Source organism: Symphalangus syndactylus, chromosome 18 (genome assembly GCF_028878055.3).
Source record: "Symphalangus syndactylus isolate Jambi chromosome 18, NHGRI_mSymSyn1-v2.1_pri, whole genome shotgun sequence".
NCBI classification, from domain to species: Eukaryota; Metazoa; Chordata; class Mammalia; order Primates; family Hylobatidae; genus Symphalangus; species Symphalangus syndactylus.
In genome coordinates, this window is record NC_072440.2 from 83,438,227 (window position 1) to 83,459,663 (window position 21,437).

Here is a 21,437-nt window from a genome sequence, read left to right on the forward strand (position 1 = left end):
CATTAAAACTAAGAACTTTTGTGAAAGGGCAGGTCACAGACTGAGAGAAGGTATTTGCAATCTACCTCTCTCTTTCTCTCTCCAGTGAAGAATTCAAATTCTATAAACCAATAGGGAAAAGACAGACAACCCAATTATAAAATGGGCAAAACACTTGAACAAGCATTTCACAGAAGAGGATGTCCAAATATCTAGTAAGTATGTGAAAAAGGTACTTAAGACATCATTAGTCACCAGGCAAATGCAAATGCAAATCACAATGAGATACCAACCCACACTCTCCAGAATGGCTAAAATTAAAAAGACTGATGATATCAAGTGTTGGTGAGGATATAGAGCAATTAGAACTACCACACATTGCTGGTGGGACTGTAAAATGGTGCAACCACTTTGGAAAACTGGCACATCTGTGAAAGCTAGATCTAAGCCTTCTCTATGGTTTAGCACTTCCACTCCTAGGTATATACCCCTCAAAATGAATGCATATGACCATTAAAAGATGTGGACAAAATGTTCATTACAGTTTTATTTTTAATAACCAAAATTTGGAAATAAGCCAAATAACTCTCAGTGGAGAACTAATAAATAATTTATAGTGTATTCATGTGGTAAAATTTTACACAGTACAAACAGACAAGAAACCATCCACCACTACATGTAACAACATAGATAAACCCCACAGACATGAGTGAACAAAGACAGACTTAAAAAGTATATATGGGCTGGGAACGGTGGCTTGCATCTGTAATCCTGTACTTTGGGAGGCCAAGGTGGGAGGTTTGCTTAAGCCCAGGAGTTCAAGACAAGCCTGGACAACATTGTGAGACCCCATCTATACAAAAAATAAAATAAAAAATTTAGCCAGGGGTGTTGGCATGTACCTATGGTCTCAGCTACCCAAACCAGGGAGGTCAAAGCTGCAGTGAGCTGTGATCATGCCACTGCATTCCAGCCTGGACAATAGAGTTGGACCCTTTTTCAAAAAAAAAGTACATGTGATTTCATTTTTATGAAATTCAAAATACATAAAACTAACCAAAAGTGATATAAGTCAGAATAGGGTTTATCTCTGGGTCATAGGGATATTGGCTGGGAAGGGACGAATGAGAACTTTTTGGAGTGCTGGAATGTCCTATTTTTCTTTTTGTCTTTTTGTTTGTTTGTTTGTTTTGTTTTGTTTTGTTTTAAGATATGATCTTGCTCTGTCACCCAGGCTGAAGGGAAGTGGCGTGAACATGGCTCACTGCAACCTCCACCTCCTGGACTTAAGTGATCTTCCCACCTCAGCCTCATAAGTAGCTGGGACCATAGGTGTGTGCCACCATGCCCGGCTAATTTTTAAATTTTTTGTAGAGATGGTGTCCCACTATGTGGAGTCTTCTTCATATTGATCAAAGTGGCAGTTAAAAAAGAATATACTTACATAAAAGTGTACCAAAATGTATATTTAAGATTGGTGCACATTGCTATATATATTATACCTTGATAAAGAGTATTACAGAAAATTTTAATTTTCTTCTTTTTGCTGTTTTCTAAGTGGTCACACCTTTTTCTCGGCTATATTTCCAAAAGTCTAAACTGAAGAGATAAATTACAATGAGAAGAAAAACAATAAAGGTTATTATTTTTAAAACACTAGAGCTGAATCTCAGCTACCTATCTAGATCTCTTGGCCTGAGCCCTGGACCCAGCTAAAAATAGTTCAGAGCCTTGCCAGCTGGGAGCTGGGCTATGTTTAGCAGAAATTGGCACACGAGTGAAATGGGGTGGAGCCAAGTAGACACTTTGGATCCGGTAGGCATAGCTCTCCCACAGGAGACTGTTTAGGTCATGCCTGGCATCAGTAACTCAGGCTGTTTCCCACACTACAGGCCAGCACTGTGGGCTCTCAGTTTATTGGGAAATGGAAATAAGAGGGAAGGACAAAAGTCCACTGGGAAGCAGACTGGACAGAAAGGAACTCTGAGCAGCTAAACTCTGACTAATCCCAGGGTACACCTGCGTTTTCTCTTCACCAGGTTAGACTTTTAATTTTTGATTTGGTAAATTTGGATTCCTTTTTCAACAACTCATGTAAAAATGTTATGTTTATGTTTGGGGAGGCTGGGTGCAGTGGTTCATGCCTGTAATCTCAGCACTTTGGGAGGCCGAGACAGGTGGATTGTTTGAGGTCAGGAGTTCAAGACCAACCTGGCCAACATGGCGAAACACTGTCTCTACTAAAAATACAAAAATTAGCCGGCTGTGGTGGCACACACCTGTAATTCCAGCTACTCAGGAGGCTGAGGCAGGAGAATCTATTGGACCTGGGAGGCAGAGGTTGCAGTGAGCATAGATCCTGCCACTGCACTCCAGCCTGGGCAGCAGAGCAAAACTGTAAAAAAAAAAAAAAGTTATATTTATGTTTGGGGAAAGCAGGTGCAGAATTATTTAGATTGCAACCATAAAAAGTTCCCTGGGTGGTTTTGCTGCCAAATCAGCTTAACCTGGGAGATTCACTTCAGGTAACCTCCTCCTCCTTTACTGTGATCATCCAAAAGGCAGGGATGGCTAGTATAATTATCCACTTCACAGGGACGCTTAGAGGCTTAATTAATGTTCATAACCCACTTTGAAGTATCCAGATGAAGAGACAGTTGACAGAAATGGTGGTGTTCTAAGTTCTACTTACAAACTCTGGCAAGTTATAAAGCAAATTTTGAAGTTGATTTTTGGTACTCTACTTCCAAATATACTAGCATGGCAACTCCAAGATACCCCCTGATTTAGTTAGAATCACTGCCACTCAGACAATTTAGAGGACTCTATTTCTACATTTTGTTCACTTTAATTTTTTAAAATTTTAAAATTTTTTATTTATTTATTTATTTATTTTTTTGAGACAGAGTCTTGCTCTGTCGCCCACGCTGGAGTGCAGTAGTGCAATCTCGGCTTACTACAACCTATGCCTCCCGGGTTCAAGTGATTCTTCCACCTCAGTTTCCTGAGTAGCCAGGATTACAGGCATGCGCTACCATGCCCGGCTAATTTTTTTGTATTTTTAGTAGAGATGGGGTTTTGCCATGTTGCCCAGGCTAGTCTCAAACTCCTGACCTCAGGCAATTCGCCCGCCTTGGCCTCCCAAATTGCTGGGATTATAGGCGTAAACCACTGCGCCCAGCCATTTTGTTCATTGTTAAAAGGAAGATATGAATATGAGGTGATTTATAGCAAGTGGCATTTGGAAGAATGACACTAAACAAGTTGGTATGTTGCTATTGTCAGCAAATAGAGAACTTTTAGCCCACAACTAAGATGCAAAACAACTTTCAAGATAGGGAAAAAATGTGCCAAACTCTGAGATCAAATGTAAGCCTTAAGCCAAACACTATGAATAACATTAGAAACTTTTTTTTTCTTTATCAACAGGGTCTCGCTTTGTTGCCCAGGCTGGAGTACAGTGGTGTATCACACTCCAGGCTTGAATTCTTGGGCTCAGGCAATCCTCTCACCTCAGCCTCCCAAGTAGTTAGGACTATAGGCACATGCACCACACCTGACTTTTAAAAATATTTTGGACAGATGAGGTCTTGCTATGTTGCCCAGGCTGGTCTCAAACCTCTGGCCTTAAGTGGTCCTCCTGCCTCAGCCTTCCAAAGCACTGGGATTGCAAGTATGAACCACAATGTCTGGACTGGAAACCTTTCTAAAATAAATCCATCCTAATTCATAATATGGAGATGGCTTAGGATATTATCTTTTCCATTCTTGAGAAGGAGAAACCCTGAAATATTGTCAATAAAAACCAATCTGGGAGATGGCACTAAGACTCTGTCAAGGGTGTAGTCTCCCTTTATGTAGTAACCGATGCATTAGGTTTTGCCTGATTAAAAAAAAAAATCAAGTCTGTGAGCAAACAAAAATGTGGTGGGCTGAATAATGAAAATGAAAATGTTGGGCCGGGCATGGTGGCTCACGCCTGTAATCCCAGCACTTTGGGAGGCCAAGGCGGGGGAGTCACCTGAGGCCAGGAGTTTGAGACCAGCCTGGCCAACATGATGAAACACCGTCTCTACTAAAAATAACAAAAATCAGCCAGGCATGGTGGCACGTGCCTCTAGTTCCAGCTACTTAGGAGGCTGAGGCAGGAGAATCGCTTGAACCGGGAAGGCAGAGATTGCAGTGAGCTGAGATGGCGCCACTGCACTCCAGCTTGGGCAACAGAACGAGATTTCATCTCAAAAAAAAAAAAAAAAAAAAAAAATGATGCTAATGGTGAAAATACTAATAGCCATCGTGTATTGAGGGCTCACTAGGTGGTAGACACTGTTCTAAGAGCTTTATATGTCTTGACTCATCTGATCCCACCAATAACCCTAGAAAATAGAACCTACTATTATCCTTATTTTATGGACAAAGAAATTGAGACTTAAAGAAGTTAAGTAACTAACTTGCTTACAGTTATACAGCTTACCAGCTAGCAGTGGTTTTCAAAACACTAGTGTGCATTACACTTCTCCAAAAAGCTAGTTAAAATTCATATCTTAGCTCAAGACAGACATTCTGATTAGAAGTGTGAGATGGGGTCTAGAAAAGTGCATTTTGGCTGGGCGCGGTGGCTCACGCCTGTAATCCCAGCACTTTGGGAGGCCAAGGCAGGCAGATCACGAGGTCAGGAGATTGAGACCATCCTGACCAACATGGTGAAACCCCGTCTATACAAAAATACAAAAATTAGCTGGGTGTGGTGGTGCGTGCCTGTAGTCCCAGCTACTCAGGAGGCTGAGGCAGGAGAATCCCTTGAACCAGGGAGTTGGAGGTTGCAGTGAGCCAAGATCGTGCCACTGGACTCCAGCCTGGTGACACAGCGAGACTCTGTCTCAAAAAAAAAGAAAAAGAAAAAGAAAAAGGTATGCATTTTTAATAAATCCCTGGCATCTTGGTCAACATAGGGAAACTCTGTCTCTACAAAAAGTTAAAAAATTATCTGAGCCTGGTGGCACATGCCTGTAGTCTCAGCTACTCAGGAGGCTGAGGCAGGAGGGTCACTTGAGCCTGGGAGGCTGAGGCTGCAGTGAGCTGTGATCATGCCATTGCACTCCAGCCTGGGAGACAGAGTGAGATCCTGTCTCCAAAAATTAAAAATAAATCCCTGGGAACAGGTGTGGTGGCTCACGCCTATAATCCCAGAACTTTGGGAGGCTGAGGTAGGAGGATCACTTGAGGCCAGGAATTTGAGACCAGCCTGGGCAAAATGGTGAGACCTTGTGTCTACAAAAAGTTTAAAAATTAGCCGGATGCAGTGGCACGTGCCTGTGGTCCCAGTTCCTTGGGAGGTTGAAATGGGAGGATTGCTTGAGCCCACGAGTTCGAGGTGGCAGTGAGCTATGATTGTACCACTGCACTCCAGTCTGGGTGATAAAACAAGACCCATTCTTTAAGGAAAAACAATAAACAAAAATAAAAATAAAATAAATCCCCAAGGCAAATCAACTGTAGGAGGCCATTAGACCACTCTTTGGGAAGTAGTGGCCTAGACCTAGGAAAAGGAGAGGCTAGGAGTTGAAATTTTCCAGTGTTTCTCCAGCATTGATTGGCCTTCCCTGTCCAGCCACATAGCAGGTCATCGGCCTAGCTGGGACTGTATGTCCTTGTAGTGAAAAAAGGCTGTATCAGGCTTCCAATGCTTAATGAAAATAGCCTTTCTTTTTGTTTCTCTTTTTTTTTGAGATGGAGTTTCACTCTTGTTGCCCAGGCTGGAGTACAATGGTGTGATCTCAGCTCACTGCAACCTCCCGCCTCCCAGGTTCAAATGATTCTCCTGCCTCAGCCTCCCTAGTAGCTGGGATTACAGGCATCCACCACCAGGCCCAGCTAATTTTTTGTATTTTTAGTAGAGAGGGGGTTTCACTATGTTTGGCCAGGCTGGTCCCGAACTCCTGACCTCAGATGATCCACCCACCTCAGCCTCCCAAAGTGCTGGGATTGCAGGCATGAGCCACTGCGCCTGGCTGAAAATAGCCTTTCAAAACATCCAACTTGATTTGTTCAGCTTCCATATATAACATTTAACCTTCTGATTTTAATATGGTTTCTTAAATAGATTTTTCCTACCAGGAAGAGCATGTGCTGACCAACAGACATGAATTTCAGCCTGGTAGTTATAACATTACAAATAATGAATAAATGGCATTGTATTTTATTAATCAGTCTATTATAACTCTGATTAATATAAATAATTCCTCAGAGCCAGCTCTCTTTTAAATAAATGGAGAACAATGAGTTTTATGAATTTGCAATCTTTAGGCCCAGCACACATTTTGAGGCCTCATTTATGCTTTCCTTAGTATATCCACATCACTAAGCTGGGAGGCACATTTTGAGACCCAGAATCCTGACACCTCCATGCCTTCAAAAGGGTAAGTTTATCAAGTTTAATAAAACAATTCATAAAACATCACTCACCTGGGTCCTCCTCCTCCACCTGTGACTTTCAAACACCTGTGACCTCTGAGCTATTGAGGGGCATGGTGATACATTTTTAACATCTTTGCCCTTTTGCTCTTTTCAAATGACACTTGTGGCTGAGTGTAGTGGCTCATACCTGTAATCCCAGCAATTTAGGAGGTCGAGGCGGGGAGATAACATGAGGCCAGGAGTTCAAAACTAGCCTGGCCAACATGGCGAAACCCCGTCTCTACTAAAAATACAAAAATTAGCTGGGTATGGTGGCACATGCCTGCAATCCATGCTACTTGGGTGGCTGAGGCAGGAGAATCACTTGAATCCAGAAGGCAGAGGTTGCAGTGAGCTGAGATCACACCATTACACTCCATCCTGGGTGACAGAGTAAGACCCTGCCTTAAAAAAAAAAAAGCTACTAATCTGATTTGGCATGAGGTATAACCTAGAAAATCTGGAAAAGACACACAAATGAACTTTGCCAGAAACAAAGCTGTGGAGACTAAACCAATCCATATTACACACCTAACTTTCCTCATTATATATTTTTTTGCAAGGGAAAAAAAATTGAGGCAGGAGTAAAGCAATGACAATTTCCACGGTCTCTGTAAATGAGGAAATTGTCGAAGGTATTTGCCACTGATACACTTCACATCCTGTGCTTTTTCTTTTTCTTTTCCTTTTTTTTTTTTTTTTTGAGACAGGAGTCCTGCTCCATTGCCCAGATTAGAGTGCAGTGGCATGATCACAGTTCACTGCAGCCTCGACTGCCTGGGCTCAAGTGATCCTCTTGTCTCCTAAGTAGCTGGGACCACAGGTGCGTGCCAGCTAATTTTTAAATTTTTTTTGTAGATACTGAGGTCTCCCTGTATTGCCCAGGCTGGTCTCAAACCCCTGGCCTCCAGTGATCCTTCCACCTCAGCCTCCCAAAGTGCTGGAATTATAGATTTGAGCCACTGTACCCAGTTTCTTCTGTGTTCTTGATGGAAAACTTATTATTACTGCTACTCTCCTCCTTGCCCATCAGCCATACTCTAGCTGCATTAACTTTCTTTCTATTCCCAGCACTCCCCAAACCTGTTCTTCCTTTTGGGTCTTTGGGGCCTTGCTCTAGCTGTAATGTTCTTTATCCTTAGATTCCCATGATTGGCTCCTTCTTGTCCCTAAGTCTCAGCTAAAATGTTATCCTGCAGAAAGGCCTTCACTGATGATCCCATCTAAAGTAATCACTCTGTTACACCATTCAGTTTTATTCTCTGCATAGCATTTACCCATTGCTGATATTTTTCTTATTTTTCTTTTCTTTTTTTTTTTTTAAATAATCTATCTCCTGTCAACTAGAATGTAAGCCCTGATAGGGCAGGACTCTTTTGTTTGTTTGTTTGTTTTGAGACAGAGTCTCACTCTGTCGCCCAGGCTGGAGTGCAGTGGCGCGATCTCGGCTCACTGCAAGCTCCACCTCCCAGGTTCACGCCATTCTCCTGCCTCAGCCTGCCGAGTAGCTGGGGCTACAGGCGCCCGCCACCACGCCCGGCTAATTTTTTTTTGTATTTTTAGTAGAGACGGGGTTTCACTGTGTTAGCCAGGATGGCCTCAATCTCCTGACCTCGTGATTCGCCTGCCTCGGCCTCCCAAAGTGCTGAGATTACAGGCGTGAGCCACCGTGCCCGGCCAGGGCAGGACTCTTTTATTACACTGTAACTTCATTATTATATCTACAGTGCCAAAAACTATCTCTAACACAGGGGAGATGCTCTATGCATGTTTGGGGAGGAGGGAGGAAGGAAGGGAGGGAGGGAGAGAGGGAAGAAGGAAGGAAGGTGGGAAGAAAGGAAAGAGGAAGACAATTGGGAAGGATGTTTCTGACCTGAGGCTGATTGTTGGAGGCATCCAACTGGTTATTATTTTGCTTAACAGCAAAATATTTTTATCCACCTCCTTTGGAAACGAGATCTTAAAGATGTTTTGAGTTGATGACATAAGACTATTTAACAGTGGTTATGAAAACAGATGAGCCATCCTGAGAGGCTTTACTAGGTATTTGTCATCATGAACTCAGTCACAAGTTATTACAATAGAAAATCAGGAAAAACTGCTTATGTGTTTGAATTCAAGTAGCTAAGTCTCAAAATATAAAAAACAGTTGCACTACAGATTTTCTTTCAAAATAGCTAAAAAAGACCTTGTTGGCATCAAAGGGAGTAATAATAAAATATCTTCCAAAAAACCTGAAAATAGGAAATAAATTTGCCTTCTGAGAGTTAAACCAGTCAGATACACACACACACATGCACACATGCACACATGTGCACGCATGTGAACATGCACAGAATCACATAGAGATTAGGCTAAACCTAAGGAGGGAGTAAACTGAGAGATTACCACTGTGTACCTGAAGACTTTGGGAATACCCCTAACTTCAGTGACCTGGGGGTAAGCCAGGAAGGCAATCACCAGAATGTGTTTGTTAATTTAATCTGTTGTATGGAGAAAGTCTGGATGAACAGAGGATGTAGGCAGACAGCTGTCAGCCTGTAGCCTGGAAAACCTCAACCTAAGAAGCAAGAAGTGGGTAGCACACTCCCAACTACTGTTCAAGAGAGAAGGGGCCTTGGCCTAAGGATTTGAGCTCTCAGGTCTCTGTGGCAAATGTATCTTTGGATAAATCATCTACCCATCTCTCCTTACTCAGATTTCTTGCTCCACATGGCTCTCTATGTGCTGAGTCCTGATTATAGGAAACAAAGACTCTGGTTTGCTGATGTGAAGGCTCACCAGTTAGCTGGTTGCATTTATGGTTAAAATGGAATGAATTTGAATTTTGGCCATACAGCAGTCTCTGTGAGCTTGGGTTAGTATGAGTTTACCTGTGAGATAAAGTTCCAGAGCAGGGTGACTTGTGACTTGTGTTGGGTCCATACTACGTGGCAGACAGTGGACCAGAATTTATACCACAAATCCAAGTTGGCTCTGAGAAGACACTGCCACTAAGGCCTGATCTAAACTCAGTTCCCTTTCAAGTTCACCAATTGTATGACTCACATGACATTATTGAATGAGGGGAAGACTAAAGGCGGGGAGTGTGATACTAGCTGGACTCAGCTTCAAGAACCCAAAAGACCCCAATGGATAAGATGTGGATACTCTAGTCCATGGGTCAGCAAACTTTTTCTGTAAAGGGCCAGAAAACAAATCTATTAGGCTTGTGGACCACATACATCCTCTATTACATATTTGTTATCTTGTTGTTGTTGTTGTTGTTTTTGGAGACAGAATTTCGCTCTGTCGCCCAGGCTGGAGTGCAGTGGTGCGATCTCTGCTCACTGCAACTTCCGCCTCCCAGGTTCAAGTGATCCTCCTGCCTCAGCCTCTGAGTAGCTGGGATTATAGGCATGCGCCACCACACCCAGCTAATTTTTTGTATTTGTAGTAGAGATGGGGTTTCACCACGTTGGCCAGGCTCATCTCTACCTCTTGACCTCAAGTGATCCGCCCACCTCTGCCTCCAAAAGTGTTGGGATTACAGGCATGAGCCACTGCGCCCAGCCTTATTATTATTATTATTATTGTTATTATTTTGAGACAAATTCTTGCTCTGTCACCCAGACTGGAGTGCAGTGGCGTGATCTCATCTCACTGCAACCTCCGCCTCCCAGGTTTAAGCGATTCTCCTGCCTCATCCTCCATAGAAGCTGGGACTACAGGCATGCACCACCACGCCTGGCTAATTTTTGTATTTTTAGTAGAGACGGGTTTTTGCCATGTTAGTCACTGGTCTGGAAGTCCTGGCCTCAAGTAATCTGTCCACCTTGGCCTCCCAAAGTGCTGGGATTATAGGCATGAGCCACTGCGCCCAGTCTATTATTTTTTATACAACCCTTTGAAAATATAAAAACCATTTTTTGCTCCTGGTACAAAAACAGGCTCCTGGCCACATTTGGCCTGAGGGGGCGCAGTTCACTGACCCCTGCTCTAGTCCTGAGTTGGCCACTCATTTACGGGGAGACCACAGACAAGCTACTTTAATTAGTTTATTCATAAACAAACAGTACCTTCATAATTTGCCTTATTCCACTCCAGGTGTGTGACCACTAACTTCGCCAGTCTGTGAGGCCGGATAATCAAATATGAAAACTGGGTGGGTCGCGCTGTAGAAACTGGGGGCTGAGAGTGTCTTGTACTGGCATGGTGCGGGGTGGCTAGCCAAGGAGACATGTGACCCTGAGAGGAGCCGGACAAGAGCTGCTGTCTTTGAGAACACTTCGGAGAACAAGCATTGTCTGAATAAAGTCTCAACTAAAGATAAGACTTCCTAGATAAAGCTAAGGAGAAAATGCTTTTGGTCAGGAATCCCAAAGATCTTTGAGATATTTCCTAAGGGCCTCTCAGCTACACACCTACCCTTCTGTGGACTTGTAAATGCCTGGCTCTGTGGGGACCTATCAGCTCTCTACTATTCATCCAGGTAAAGGGAGCTGCCCTAGAGTTTGGAGAACATACCCAAATTGCACCTCAATGAATGGGGATCGCTGGAAACTGGATCTTCTGGAACCCAGCTATAGTTAAATAAATTATTTCCTTGAGTGGGGAACAAGACTTACTGAAAGAAAGGAATTAAACCAACTTTGCTGTTTGTTTTTTTGGGTAAGTTTAGTAGGCAGTCTAAATATATCATTCCTATTACAGCTTTTTCATTACATATTTTATTCTTTTGAATTTAAATCACTTAAAATTTTTATTTATTTTAACTCAAAATATGCAGATGAGCAGATTCATGTATGACCAGAAGGTAAACCAGGATCACAGAGCAGCCAGAGAGGTGGTGACAGAACCGTCAATGGAACCCTGGGCTCCAGGTTTTAACTCCTATTTTCACTCACTCTTTTTTTTTTTTTTTGAGACGGAGTCTTGCTCTGTCGCCAGGCTGGAGTGCAGTGGCACAATCTCGGCTCACTGCAACCTCTGCCTCCCGGGTTCAAGCAATTCTCCTGCCTCAGCTTCCCAAGTAGCTGGGACTACAGGCTCACGCTGCCATGCCCGGCTAAGTTTTTTTTTTTTTGTTTTTTGTTTTTTTTTTTTGTTTTGTTTCGGTATTTTAATAGAGACAGGGTTTCACCATGTTGCCCAGGCTGGTCTCGAACTCCTGAGCTCAGGCAATCTGCCCACCTTGGCCTCCCAAAGTGCTAGGATTACAGATGTGAGCCACCGTGCCCGGCCTATTTTCACTCTTTATTGCAGTGATTCTTGAATGCTGCTATGCATAGGGATGGGGACAGGGGTGGGGTGGGGAGCTCTGTGTAGTTTGAAAAAGATTTTATCTCTCTTAATTCCCAGTTGAAATTCACTGATGTACAATTCATCTGATTTTGCCTTGGTCTTCTTGAAACCTCTTCAAATAAAACAAAACAAAAAAATAACACTCAAGCTGGAGAATGGTTCTACTTATTCAGAAGTGGCCAGCAGAAGAGCTATAGAGAACAGAGTGATTCCTGAATCAGCAAACCCCATGAGCTTGGATGATTCAAACCAAGCCGTGGCCGGGATCAGCTTCATTTACTGGCAGGAACCCGCCCAATAAATCGCAAGATAGAACCGCTTTAAGTCCTCTCTTTTCTAAAATAGAAGAGAGGAGTGTGTCTCCTACTCATTGTGTTCATTTCAAAAGGATCAAAGACAAGTAAATTTTTTTAGAATATGAATCTGTAGCAAATGGGTAACTTGAATAAGATAAAATCATTCTCCATCAAAGGAAGGTGTATTGAAGGGGTAACACACTCTCAAAATACCCGCAACACCACCTCCCCCCAACAAATAAAATGTAAATGTGAGATTTTAAGCAGGTTAATAACATAAAGAAAACACTCAGAGGAGCCAGGAAAAGACCCTGGCATCAACATTATAGAAGTATTATGGCTGGCCAGGTGCAGTGGCTCACACTTGTAATCCCGCACTTTGGGAGGCAGAGGCAGGCAGTTCGTTTGGGCTCAGGAGTTCGAGACCAGCCTGGGCAACATGGTGAAAACACATCTCTACTAAAAATACAAAAATTAGCTGGGTGTGGTTGTGCGTGCCTGTAATGCCAGATACCCGGGAGGCTGAGCTATGAGAATCTCTTGAACCCGGGAGGTGGAGGCTGCAGTGAGATGGGATCGTGCCCCTGCACTCCAGCCTGGGCAACAGAGTGAGAGCCTGTCCCAAAATACAAACAAACAAACAAAAAACAAAACAAAGAAGTAACTATAGCTGCATACAGTGTAGCTATTAAACACCTTATTTGAAATAATATGAGCCGCTAACTAGAATCATATACATTTTAGAATTTAGATCAACCCTAGAGAAATTTTCTAGGTGAAGAAACTGAATCTCTGCTCTGGACTCAGAATCTGAGGGCTGGGCTGGACCAGGAGCCTTGTGCGTGCCTCTATCATAGCACATAGCATAGAATGCTTTAGTCTGAGCTGCTGGACTGCAGACCATATTCTTTCTCTTTCTATTCCTAACAGTTATGAAAGTGTCTGGCACTTAGTAGGTGTCTAGTAATGTTTAATACACCAATTGGAAGAAGCAAGAGTGTAAATCCTAGAACAAGAAGAGAAAAAGTTTAGAGGAAAAATCTTTCTTTGATATCTCAGAGCATGGTAGGGCGAAATTACCCAAAAAAGCAAAAGTGACCTCAGTGTGGCTTTTTTTAGGTGAACCTCCCAGTCACAGGTAAGCATTTGCCAGACTGCCCAGAGCGATCACTTCTGTCATCGCTATTAATAACACGGCTTGCTTATTTTGTCTTACTGGAGTATTAGAATGAGTTCACTTGCAATTAAGTTCCCTGCTTTAATTACAGCAGAAATAAAAAATAGGTAGACGAGTGACTTTCATTCAAGTATTTCAGACGTGTTTCACTTTTGAAATCTGAAGTATTAAGTATTAAGCGTCTTGTTTGAAGTTAAAAGTACAGATTATCTCATCACGGAAAAGATTAAATTATAATGCTATCTACCTTATGATTAAAATGGCTTGTCAGATTTTAGTAGCTGTTGAAAGAATCATATCTTTTCTGTATCTAAATCGTTTGATTCTTTTCCCTGAAAAGACAAAAAAATACTGTGAACCTTTAATTTCAATAGCACAAAGAATTGTGCCTTCCATATTTATAAACCAGCCACAGGACAAAGGGAAACAATACGTAATTAAACATTACATTCTCTTAAGAAATATTTTCTTTCAGGATTACATAAATATCTTTATGCTTTTCCATTTTCTTTTTGAAACAGAGTAACCCTATGACATTTCAAAGTGAAATAGCTACACACACAATTTTTATAGAGAGGCTAGGATGACTTTTTTTTAGAACAAGTGTAATTAACCACACACACAGCATATTATTCATTGTCCTATGACCTTTGTTATTTAATTTCATATTCTGAAAATGTTTGCTTCTAAATTTAGTCAGGAAAATGAGGAAATGTTATGGTTGCTTTGCTGGCTGTATATTACAGTGAAATATACCCAGAATAGTTTTCAAATGTGGATGTTAAAAAATATCTGTTGTTTGCCTGCTTTGGCATATAAAAGGTTTAACCAAAGCCTAGTAATTTGGATTTATCAGAGAGACCCCCCAGTCAAGGTCTTGAAAAATTCTAAGTAACTATAAAGTATGGTGCCTGGTCAGGTCAAGGAGAGGAGCACACCCACTGGAGTAGGGGACAAAATCAGTGGCTGTGGATGTCCCTGAAAAGTCTCCCTCCCCCTGCCCTCCCAGTCCCCACTGCTGTCCCTCCTATTCCATTGCCTCCAGGGACCATGATGTGGCTGTGTGGCTGGAGTAGATCGGGGTTAAACATATATACATATATTTTAAAAGTTGTAAAATCCCTTCCACTAAAACAAAAACATAAACAAAAACCCTCTATTACATGGCAGGTGAAAAAGACCTCCTGTGGTTGATCTGTGGTTTGGGGGTGGGGGTCAGAGGCACCTAGGAATATATGAAATGAAATTTTGGAATCTCCGCTCTAATATGCCTGCCACTAGAAGTTGGGTCACTTTCCTTACTCTAGTGTGATGCCATTGCCTAGGCCAGAGCCACATATATGGGAGTGCAGGTTGTGCCCTGTGCCAGGTGCCCAACCAAGAGGGACATTAGGGATAAAAATCCAGCCCTGGCTTCTCTTGCTGAGCCTGGCTCCCTGGTGCAGAGCTGATTCTGCAGGGAGGAAAGGGCCTCCTTTGTGTTATGTCTGCCTGGAGGGGATGTGGTTTTCTTTTTCTTTTTCTTTTTCTTTTTTTTTCCGAGACGGAGTCTCTCACCCAGGCCGGAGTGCAGTGGCACGATCTCGGCTCACTGCAAGCTCCGCCTCCCGGGTTCACGCCATTCTCCTGCCTCAGCCTCCCGAGTAGCTGGGACTACAGGCGCCCGGCTAGTTTTTTGTATTTTTAGTAGAGACGGGGTTTCGCTGTGTTAGCGAGCATGGTCTCAATCTCCTGACCTTGTGATCTGCCCGCCTGGGCCTCCCGAAGTGCTGGATTTACAGGCATGAGCCACCGTGCCTGGCCTTTCTTTCTTTTTTTGTGGGGGGGGGACAGAGTCTTGCTCTGTCACCTGTGCTGGAGTGCAGTGGCACGATCTCAGGTCACTGCAATCTCTGTCTCCCGGGTTCAAGCAATTCTCTTGCCTCAGCCTCCTGAGTAGCTGGGATTACAGGCACCCACCACCTCACCCAGCCAACAGGGTTTCACCATGTTGGCCAGGCTGGTCTCGAACTCCTGACCTCAAGTGATCTGGCTGCCTCGGCTTCCCAAAATGCTTGGTTTACAGTTGTTAGCCACTGCACCTGGCTGAAAGCCAAAACATTTTAAACAAAATGTGCTCTATACTTCAATCTTGACAAATCCATAACATCATTAAAAACATTTGTTTTGTTTTGTTTTGTTTTGTTTTGAGACAGGAGTTTCACTCGTTGCCCAGGCTGGAGTGCAACGGCACGATCTCAGCTCACTGCAACCTCCGCCTCCCCAGTTCAAGTGATTCTCCTGCCCCAGCCTCCCAAGTCACTGGAATTACGGGTGCCTGCCACCATGCCCAGCTAATGTTTTGTATTTTTAGTGTACACGGGGTTTCACTATGTTGGCCAGGCTGGTCTCGAACTCCTGACTTCATGATCCTCCCACCCCAGCCTCCCAAAGTGCTGGGATTACAGGCGTGAGCCACTGTGCCTGGTCCATTAAAAACATTTGTAAAGCTACGGTGTTGATAAAGTATGAAAGACTGCAAAAAATATGGCTAAATTTTAGTTATTGCACATGTTTAGAGGAGCTAGTGACATTTTCTATGATTAATAAAAGACATTATGTTTCTATTTATGTATTCCACAACATTTATTTTATTTTCTCCATTTCAGGAAAACCACTATGTTGTTACAATAAAGATTTTCATGTAATTTGTGTTCAATTGATAGTAATAATGTAACAAGTTAAAAATGAAGGTAATTGTGTTTAAAATTTGAGTATATTTTCATCAAAATGTAAGTTAAAGTGACTGTAAATTTTAAGATCATAATTACTTTGTATATCTTCAAGAAAATTATTGTTTTAAAATATTTATATCTATTAAAATTAGAAGGCAAAATAAAAATATATGAATACCAACATTTTAAATAAAAATCATTTAAATAAAGCTGAACTTTTTTTTTTTAAGAGGTCTCACTATATTGCCCAGGCTGATCTTGAAATCCTTGGCTCAAGCTATCCTCTCACCTAGGCCTCCCAAGTGCTGGATTACAGGCATGAGCCACCAGCCTGGACAATATGGCAAAACTCCATCTCTACAAAAAATATAAAAAAATAGCCGAGTGTGGTGGTGCACACCAGTAATCCCAGCAACTTGGGAGGCTGAGGTGGGAGGATGGTTGAGACTAGGAGGTGGAGGTTGCAGTGAGCTGAGATTGTGCTACTGCACTCTAGCCTGGACGACAGAGCCAGACCTTGTCTTGGGGGAAAAAAAAACATAATAAGAATTGTTTGCTATTGCAAAATATCCTCAGTCACAATGCACAGTGTGCAACTGTTGCAAATGCCACTTAATTCCCAAGTATCTCTAGAACTCACAGTTGGAAAACAGAGAAGCTGGAAAAGGGATCCTCAGCATTCCTAGCCAATGATACTTGGTAATGCAAGAATCTATTGCATTCATATTCTCTGAGAGGAGGAATTTGACAACTTAATTAATTTGTCCTTTTTTATGTAAGAGTTTCTGCCACTCAAATCTTTCCAAAGCCATTTTTTTTCCCCTAGTGTCAGCAGCAAGACAACCCACAAAGCTTTTTGTTTTGAAGACATAGGGCAAGAGAGATACAGAAGTGTTTCTGTGAATCCTGAATGGTGTTATCTTAAGAAGGAATGTTTAGGGTCATGAGTTGCACTGGACCATCATGGAGGGCTGGATCCCAGGGCCAGAGGCACCCCCGTGTCTTTTATTTATTTATTTTTTCTGAGAAAGAGTCTTGCTTTGTCACCCAGGCTGGAGTGCAATGGTGCAATTTTGGCTTACTGCAACCTCCACCTCCCGGGGTCAGGCGATTCTCCTGGCTCAGCCTCCTGAGTAGCTGGGATTATAGGCACACACCACTGCGCCCAGCTAATTTTTGTATTTTTAGTAGAGACAGGGTTTCACCATGTTGCCCAGGCTGGTCTTGAACTCCTGACTTCAGGTGATCCACGTGCCTCGGCCTCCCAAAGTGCTGGGATTACAGGCGTGAGCCACCGTGCCCAGCCACCTCCATGTCTTTTAATCAGCTTTGTGTGTGTGTGTTAAACGTGGAATACAGGTCAGAGGTCTCTGCTGTTTGCATTTCATGGTGCTACTATCTGGAAGTTTAGGATAAATCATTCTTTTAAAAAAAGGCTGTGTCAGAATTCAGGCACAGATATTTACATGGTAGAATGCCCACTTTAATTAGCAAATTACAAATAGAAGTCGTGCTGAAATTTTGCTTCTCATTTTTCTGTGAGAGTAGTTTCCTTTTCTTGTTTTTCTTTCTTTTGTTTTTTAAATGGAGTCTGGCTCTGTCATGCAGGCTGGAGTGCAATGGCGTGATCTCAGCTCACTGCAACTTCCACTTCCCGTGTTCAAGCGATTCTCCTGCCTCAGCCTCCTGAGTAGCTGGGATTACAGGTGTGCACCACCATGCCTGGCTAATTTTTATATTTTTAGTACAGACGGGGTTTCATCATGTTGGTCAGGCTGGTTTTGAACTCCTGACCTTGTGATCCGCTCACCTCAGCCTCCCAAAGTGCTGGGAGACATTTAGCTTTTTGAGGAATTGCTAGATTATTTTTCAAACTGGCTATACCATTTTGCATTCCTGCCAGCCATGTATGAGGGTCTGGTTTCTCCATATCCTCACCAACACTTGTTATTATCTGTCTTTTTTATTATAGCCATACTGGTGAGTGGGAAGTGGTATCTCATCATGGTTTTGATTTGCATTACTCTGATGGCTAGTGATGTTGATAGTTCTTTTTATCTAGCTATTTCTGAAGAAAGAGAAAGAATGACAATGTTTGTTAACATCTTCATTCAATACTGTGCTCATGGTCTTTAGATATAGATTAATTCATAGAAGGTAAACATTAGAAGGGACCTTAGACCCAGGTCAGGTACCTGCTTTATACCATAGCTCACCTGCAGTGCTGGGTGTCAACTACTTCCACTTGTCAGAAAGTTCTCATCTTTGCTGAGTTTTATTTTTATTTTTATTTTTCGATACAGAGTCTTGTTCTTGTTATCCAGGCTGGAGTGGAGTGGCATGATCTCAGTTCATTGCAACCTCTGCCTCCTGGGTTCAATAAATTCTCCTGCCTCAGCCTCCCGAGTAGCTGGAATTACAGGCGCCTTCACGCCTGGCTAATTTTTGTATTTTTAGTAGAGACAGGGTTTCACCACGTCGGCCAGGCTGGTCTCAAACTCCTGACCTCAGGTGATCTGCCCCCCTTGGCCTCCCAAAATGCTGGGATTATAGGCATGAGCCACTGTGCCCGGCTGACTTTTTTTTTTTTTAATGAAATCTTTTTCTGAAACTTTTTTCCAGAAACTTTTAGTCACTAAGCCAAGCTTTGCTCTCTGAAGGAAGGCAAAGCTCTCTCTTCAGAACTCAGTATTCATCTCCTTCATTCGGCTAAATCCACAGATATATTTTTAAAGACAGCTTTGGGCTGGGCACGGTAGCTCACCCCTGTAATCCCAATACTTTGGAAGGACAAGGTGGGCGGATCACTTGAGGTCAGGCGTTTGAGACCAGCATGACCAACATGGCGAGACCCTGTCTCTACTAAAAAATACAAAAATTAGCCAGGTGTGGTGGTGGGCGCCTGTACTCCCAGCTTCTCAGGAGGCTAACGCAGGAGAATGGCTTAAACCTGTGAGGCGGAGGTTGCAGTGAGTGACATCTTGCCATTGTACTCCAGCCTGGATGATATAGTGAGATCCTGCCTAAAAACAAAAAGAAACAAACAAAAAAACCAGTTTTGGCAGCCCACTAAGTTGTTGCCTTTTTCTTTTTCCTTTCGAGTTAATGAGCCCAGCCTGAGGCTGCTATGCAGATCTGGCCACACTTACCAGGCTGTAGCAGCTCAGCTGGGATTCACCTGGAAAGCAGGTAGATCAGAAGGTTCCAGACCAAAGTCTGGGCAGAGGAGGCTTAAGTAACTTGAAGAAACATACTCTGAAATTGCCCGCCTGTTTTTTCCAGTCACTCTATTTAGTTTGAAATTTCAAACCATTTTAAACGAGGGTATGTGGTTTTTATGTTTACTGAAAAGGAACAATTTTTTCTTTGTTTTGTTTTTTTTTTTTTTGAGACAGTCTTACTCTGTCCCCCAGGCTAGAATGCAGTGGTGCGATCGCAGCTCACTGCAACTTCCCTCTGCCAGGTTCAAGCAATTCTCCTGCCTTAGCCTCTCGAGTAGCTGGGGCTACAGGCCTGCGCCACCATGCCCAGGTGATTTTTGTATTTTATTTTTCAAGTAGAGATGGGGTTTCGCTATTTTGGCCAGGCTGGTTTTGAACTCCTGACCTCAAGTGATCCTCTCGCCTCAGCCTGCCAAAGTGCTGGGATTACAGACGTGAGCTACTGCGCCCGGCCAGGAACAAATGTTTTTAAAAATGTTGAGAATGTAGTCTATATAAAGAGGGTCTCTGCCCTCCTGCTTACTGTATAAAAAGATACATTTAGGTCATTTCACTCAACCCGGCATACTTTGAAAAGGCGCCTGCTGTCGCTTTGTGCACATGTGACTGCATAAGTGTGCGTCTCTGCGTGTTGCCATCAGTTCATTCGTCCCCCCAGTCTTCCATGAACCTGGCCTTGCCTCTCTGAGTTACTGGTCCCCAGTTCCCACTCTTCACACCTCTAAAGAAAGAGGATTCTGTCTGAGGGCGGTGGCTCACGCCTGTAATCCCAGCACTTTGGAAGGCCGAGGCAGGCGGATCACGAGGTTAGGAGATGGAGACCGTCCTGGCTAACACGGTGAAACCCCGTCTCTACTAAAAATACAAAAAATTAGCCGGGCATGGTGGCGGGTGCCTGTAGTCCCAGCGACTCGGGAGGGGGGCTGAGGCAGGAGAATGGTGTGAACCCGGCAGGCGGAGCTTGCAGTGAGCTGAGATCTCGCCACTGCACTCCAGCCTGGGGAACAGAGCGAGACTCCGTCTGAAAAAAAAAAAAAACGAGGATTCCTTCTCCTGCTTCTACTCAGACCCTGGAACCCAACCGTCATCTTTGTTCTCTCAAACCTTCCTCCATCTGATGGATCTAAAGGAATCCCTCCTTTGTTGTGGGCAAAATGCCTTTCACCCTAAGCTAATTTCTCTCTCTCTCTTTTTTTTTTTTTTGAGACACACTTTCACTCTTTTGCCCAGGCTGGAGTGCAGTGGCGTGATCTCGGTTTACCGCAACCTCTGCCTCTTGCCTCAGCCTCCCAAGTAGCTGGGATTACAGGCACGTACCACCAGGCCTAGCTAATTTTTTGTATTTTTGGTAGAGATGGGGTTTCACCATGTTGGCCAGGCTGGTCTCGAACTCCTGACCTCAACTGATCCGCCCGCCTTGGCCTCCCAAACTCCTGGGATTACAGGCGTGAGCTATTGTGCCCAGCCATAATTACTCTTATTTTGTATTCCCGGCCCTACATCCCTCCCCATCCAAACTGATGCTTTTCCCTTAAAGGCACCCTGCCCCATTCCTTCCTGTCCGTGGAATGCACCAGGCTGATGCTTCTCCTTTTTGCTAGGCTGGTCTCTCCCGTTGGAACGCTCTTGCAGCTGTTGTCCCCTGGGCTCACTCCTCTTCATGACTCAGATCCCAGCTCAGCTATCACTTCCTTTTGAGAGGCCTTCCCCAATGGCCCTTAGACAAAGCCCAGTGACAGCCGGGATTTCTATTTCATTCATGGTAGTATTCTCGGCATCTAGAACAGTGCCGGCACATGGCAGGCACTTGATGAATCCTTGACACTAAAGGAGCTTGTGTAAAAAAGTACTAGGTTGCATAATTTCTGCCATTTTGAGTGAGGCCAGAATAGAACTGAGAAATTAGCAAAGAAAGGAGAAGCAAACAAGAGGGGAAAAGACATGGCAGGGCAAAGGACAAAAATTGGTAGTTGGAGAACAAACAGGGGACAGGGTTTATGGCCTGTTCTCTCCTTTCCCTGAATTGGAAAATGCTTTCTGCTGTGATTAAAGCAAACACCAGGCTCAACTTGAAGTAAAGGACATCAAAAAGAAAAAAATATATAGAAAAGAGGACAATCCCCCCATTCTTCTAGCTTCCGCTTTCAGTTTTCATCAATAAAATAAAAATTGGTTAGATAGGTGTCAATTCCCACTGCACATGAGAAAATTGCTTGGTTAAAAGTATCAGCATAAATGGGATCCAAAATCAAGGGGCACAGTTTTGTCTAAAAGAGAAAAAAAAGCAGTTCCTTCTAAAGTGCAGATTATT

At 43.3% G+C, this 21,437-nt stretch overlaps 1 long non-coding RNA gene across 1 annotated transcript in view; it reads left to right on the top strand.

The window, feature by feature from the left end:
* Window positions 1–1,839: 1,839 nt before the first annotated feature.
* The window catches only part of LOC129468433 (uncharacterized), a 29,992-nt gene continuing 10,394 nt past the window's right edge, over window positions 1,840–21,437 (top strand). The window contains exon 1 of the long non-coding RNA XR_008652650.2: window positions 1,840–2,018. This is a non-coding gene — a long non-coding RNA (uncharacterized lncRNA). The remainder of the gene's footprint in view (window positions 2,019–21,437) is intronic.